A 5841-nucleotide genomic window follows, 5' to 3' on the forward strand; every position below is an offset into this window, starting at 1 on the left:
GGTAAAGCCTTGCCTATTTACTACAGTTTCAGCAGGTGAGGGGAATTCCAAGTTGGTAGTTACGTGATTGGTTAACGTTTTTGAAAATTGCATCTTGGTGCATGTCAGTTGGCTAGTAATAATTTCAACCTGTTATGAGCAATCATGGTTAACTTAATTAATCTTATTATTCAAAACAACTAGTATATTAGATACCTGAGGACAAGCTTAACATAAGGTGGAATGCGAATAGTGTTAGGCTCAATCTTTCACTACTCAGCAAGGTGATTTTCCATGACCACCACAGCCTTCTTTCTCACCTCCTACTACGTTCATTCTCCAGTTCCACCTGTTTCCACTGCTCATTCACTCCTCAATTCCTTCATCTTTCTCATGTGTCTATCTCATATCCGTTCATCACAGAAGAACTGGAAATTGCAATGTGCCATACTGTGTGTGTTTGTGTACTTGTGTAGGTGTGCGTGCGTGCACATGTATGTGTGTACAAACAACTTTACTTGCAAATATTTATTGCAATGATTTAGCTGTTGGTCTGGCTCAGAATTAATGGTCTCTGATACACCATAAGTACAAGACCATCACTAAGATTTGTTTCTCAGAATTAGGGTGATCTTATGGATAGGCAGGGTGTCTAGGGGCAGGGTCCTCGAGAGCACTAGGCTGCTACACACCTCCTTGCCCTCTATGTCTGCTGGCACAGGCTTATTGGGATTCACCTTTGTGCTTAGAGGCTATAGGTAGCACCATTGCCCCTATGCTTTTTGTCTCCCAGCAAGGCAAGCAGCATGGGCTGCACCCATTATTGTTCCGCATTGATCAGTGAGACTAGGACTGGCCTATTAAGTAATGGCATCAGGCTTTCCAAGACCAGCTTCTCCATTCACTCCAGCAGCTCATAGATGGAGTAAGTATGGTATACTGCATTAAAGTGCCGGATCTAGGCACAGAGGGCAGCTAAATTGATGAGCATGCTGGGCCGGATTGCCCTTTTTACAGGTATATCTCTAATCACAGTTCTTGACTTTGAAAAATTCCAAATAAAACAGTAAAACATAAATGTCATGATAATATCACCCCTGAGTAAAAAAAATGAATATGATAAACAAATAAATCAGCTTTAAAAATAGAAAAGAATTTCAACCAAAATTTTAGAAAGGTAACCAAAAGTTTATCAAAGAAGTCTTAGTGAGTTTCTACCACATGTATATTTTTATTTTGATAAAGTTTCTATTAATAAATAGCTTGGATATTAATTTCCACTCAGATATCCATGTATTCATGGCTTGTCTCCAATTATTGATGCAATTGGAAGGTGAAGTATGAGGTATTGTGAGACGTTCTCAAGTTCTGTGCTTATATCCTCAAACTTTTGCCTGTTTGGGGACCCTTTTCTTCATAGTGGGTTTTCTTGTCTAGCCTTAACAGGAGATTTGGTACCTGTGCTTTTCTGAAAAGAAATGGAGGGATGGATAGGGGGAGGGGATGTCAAAATGGGGAGGGGAGAGGGGAGAAAGAAGGATAAATAAGTAAACAAATAAATACATTTTAAAGGAAATAAAAAAGGGACCCCCCACCCCAAGCTCTTTATCTTTCTACTGCTTCCTGGCTTGAGAGGAACAGTTCTTTGATGTGTGCTCTTTCTATGATAGTAAAATAGGTTATCTACTTTTAAGTGAGTACATACCTTGTGTGCCTTTGTGGGTCTGAGTTAGCCCACTCAGTATGATATTTTCTAGTTATATCCACTTGCCTGCAAGTTTCATGATGTCCCTCTTTTCAATAGTTTTCATTTCCATTGTGCAAATGTACCACATTTTCTTTCTTTTTCTTTTTTTAAACTACAAATATTTTCTTTCTTCTTTGCTTTTCCTTTTGTTTTATTGGATATTTTCTTTTTTTACATTTCTTTTTTACCTAATTTATTTTTTACTGGATATGTTCTTAGTTACATTTCCAATGTTACTCCCTTTCCCGGTTTCCCACTCATAAGCCCCCTATCCCATACCGCTCCCCCTTCCTCTATAAGGGTGGTTCCCCTCCCCCACCACCCTCCCTTCCTGCCTCCCCTCCCTGACATTCCCCTACACTAGGGGGTCCAGCCTTGGTAGGATTAGGGCTTCTCCTCACATTGGTGCCCAACAAGACCATCCTCTACAATATACGAAGCTGGAGCCATGGGTATGTCCAGCAATGGAAAAGTGTTCCCCTTTCTCCACTTTCTCAACAGCATATGCTAACACTTGAGGGGTTTTGTTTGTTTGTTTGTTTGTTTGTTTTTGTTTTTGTTTTGTTTTTTTGTTCTTTTTTTTTTTTTGGTTCTTTTTTTCGGAGCTGGGGACCGAACCCAGGGCCTTGCGCTTCCTAGGCAAGTGCTCTACCACTGAGCTAAATCCCCAACCCCTGTTTTTTTGTTCTTAACCATTCTGGCTGGTGTTAGATGAAATCTCACAGTCATTTTGAGTTTCATTTCCTTGATGGCTAACAATGTTGAACATCTCTTTAAATTTTTCTCGTCCATTCAAAATTTCTCCCTTAAGAATTCTCTGTTTAGCTCTGTATCCCTTTTTTTAAATTGGGTTATTTAGCTTGCCTATGTTTAATTTCTTGAATTCTTTATTTATTTAGGGCATTAGACCTCTCTTGGATATAAGATTGATGAAGATCTTTTCCCATTCTTTAGGCTTCCATTTTGCCCTATTGGCATTGTCCTTTGCTTTAAAGATGCTTTTCAGTTTCGTGAGGTTCCTGTTATTACTTGTTGATCTTAGTTCCTGAATTGTTCGTGTTCTGTGGGCTGTCATGTTCCAGACCAACTGGAGTTCCACACACTCCACTTCCTCCCTCTCTGGGTGTCCAGATTCTCCTGCATACCAGGCTGGAAGGATGAAGTGGAATCTGGATCAGATGGGGACTGTAGGACCCCACTCCATTTGTGTCTGTGTGTGGCTTCTCTGAAGATTTTTAATGAAGCAACTCTTGCTTGTGTGCATACCTTTATTTGGGGTGACTTTATAGGCATACACTTTATTTGGAGTGAACAAGGGTTATGTGATAACCTTGGAGAGTGGGAATAGGTTCTTCTTAGGGAGAAGTTTCATTGTCTGGAGTTTAAAGTACTCTGGCTGCCTAATTTGTCAGGAGAGGTATTCCAGGAATCTCAGATACTTGCCTGGTGGGTTTTTTTTTTGGGGGGGGTAGTGGGTTGAATCAGTGGGTTTGTTAAGGACATGTGATATTCCGCAGGCAGAAGATTGGGGGTCAGACTCTTCAGATTATGCAGAAAAGGAGAAGCCCTGCCAAAAAAAAGAGTGTTTTCCATTTTGCACCATGCTCAGAAGAGCTAACCAGAGGAGGTACGCTACAACCTTAGTGGCAAGGTGCAACAATGTTCTGTTCAGGATATTGTCACCTGTTTCAACATATTCAAGGCCATTCTCCACTATCTCTTCTGTTAGATTTAGAGTATCTGGTTTCTTGTTGAAATCTTTGGTCCACTTGGACCTGAGTTGTATGTAAGATGATAAATATGGATCTATTTGCATTCTTCTACATGAAACTCCTGACAATAGAGCTCAAGGCCAGCAGGCTGATCACCTTTGCTGGCTGTGTCCAGGAAGAACTAATTGTTCCTGGTGTCCAGCAAGTCTCCTCAGGAAGGGAGACAAAGCCATGGGTCTGAAGCTGGAATTTAGGGTAAAGAGAACAGTTTACCTCCATTGGCTGTGCCTCAGGCTTTCTGGACAGGTAGGGGATTGGTAAGGTTGTGTCTAACCTGGGTGTTTCTGGAGGCTATTAGGCCTCCTTGGGAGGGAAGCAAATGAAGCTCCACGGACAGTGTGACACTCACCTCTGCTGGCTGGGATGCAGATGTACTCAGCAGGCATTGAAGTAATTTCTAATAACAACTTGTACGGAAGGAGTTGGAAATGATGCTCTAACATTCAAATGGAGTTTGGTGGCTGTATATGTATTGGCCACATGTGGGACAGGCTCTGAATGGGTGTTCTTTCTGCCTCTGTTCTAAACTTTGTCTCCCTATTCCCTCCCAAAGTATTCTTGTTCCCCTTTTCAAGAAGGAGTGAAGCATTTACATTTTGGTCATCCTTCTTGAGTTTCATGTGTTCTGTGCATCTAGGGTAATTTGAACATGTGGGCTAATATCCACTTATCAATGAGTGCATACCATGTGTGATTTTCTGTGATTGGGTCACCTCATTCAGGATGATATTTTCCAGTTCCATCCATTTGCCTATGAATTTCATAAAGTCATTGTTTTTGATAGCTGATTAATATTCCATTGTGTAGATGTACCACATTTTCTGTATCCATTCCTCTGTTGAAGGGCATCTGGGTTCTTTCCAGCTTCTGGTTATTATAAATAAGGCTGCGATGAACATAGTGGAGCACGTGTCTTTGTTATATGTTGGGGCATCTTTTGGGTATATGCCCAAGAGAGGTATAGCTGGGTCCTCAGGCAGTTCAATGTTTAATTTTCTGAGGAACCTCCAGACTGATTTACAGAGTGGTTGTACCAGTCTGCAATCCCACAAACAATGGAGGAGTGTTCCTATTTCTCAACATCCTTGCCAGCATCTGCTATCACCTGAGTTTTTGATCTTAGCCATTCTCACTGGCGTGAGGTGAAATCTCAGGGTTGTTTTGATTTTCATTTCCCTTATGACTAAAGATGTTGAACATTTCTTTAGGTGTTTCTCAGCCATTTGGCATTCCTCAGCTGTGAATTCTTCGTTTAGCTCTGAACCCCATTTTTAATAGGGTTATTTATCTCCCTGCAGTCTAACTTCTTGAGTTCTTTGTATATTTTAGATATAAGCCCTCTATCAGTTGTAGGATTGGTAAAGATCTTTTCCCAATCTGTTGGTTGCCGTTTTGTGCTAACCACAGTGTCCTTTGCCTTACAGAAGCTTTGCAGTTTTATGAGATCCCATTTGTCGATTCTTGATCTTAGAGCATAAGCCATTGGTGTTTTGTTCAGAAAATTTTCTCCAGTGCCCATGTGTTCAAGATTCTTCCCCACTTTTTCTTCTAATAGTTTGAGTGTATCTGGTTTGATGTGGAGGTCCTTGATCCACTTGGACTTAAGCTTTGAACTCTCTTCTGCCCCAGCCACCATCCATACTTCTCTTCCTCACTCGAATAGTACCCACATCTGTTTCAATGACATTAGTAGTCTAGTACCTCCACATTATCCTTCCCTTAATTTTTCATTGTATCTCATCATCTCTTTTCTGTAACATGAAAAGCCATAATAAAACCCAGATATAGTTTTCTCAAAAACCTAAAAAGAGAGCAGCACATGGTCCAGTCATTTGCTAATGCTCTTATTAGAGAGTGGAATTAGCAAACATTATCTAAGAGTTGAGGGTATACTAACACTAAACTGAGGTGTTACAACTTCTAGGACCTCTCAAATGAAACAAATTAGAAGATTCTTCTGTGCACAGCCCATTGTGAATATACATATATAAAAATTCTAAGCTCTCCTCATTTGTATCTATGTCAAACTAAACAGAAATTGAGACAAATGTTCCAATTCTAATTCAATACCACAAAGTTTACTCTAGTCTTCCTCTTTGCTATCTGAAATACTTTTCCAATACTTTTGCCCTCTGGAGTACAGCTAAGTCTCTTGTTAAAAATCCATATTTCATCCTGAGATTCCACACCTCCATATTGATTTTAAAGCATGTTGATACATTAATATTTATAGTATTTGCTATAAAGTTTTCTACCATTTGACAAATACGTATTATTTAATACATAGCACTACAGATAATTTCATAATGTCAGCCTTTAGAGTTTGATTAAAGATGAGGAAAA

The sequence above is a fragment of the Rattus norvegicus genome, chromosome 13 (assembly GCF_021556685.1).
Source record: "Rattus norvegicus strain SHRSP/BbbUtx chromosome 13, alternate assembly SHRSP_T2T, whole genome shotgun sequence".
Classification (NCBI taxonomy): Eukaryota; Metazoa; Chordata; class Mammalia; order Rodentia; family Muridae; genus Rattus; species Rattus norvegicus.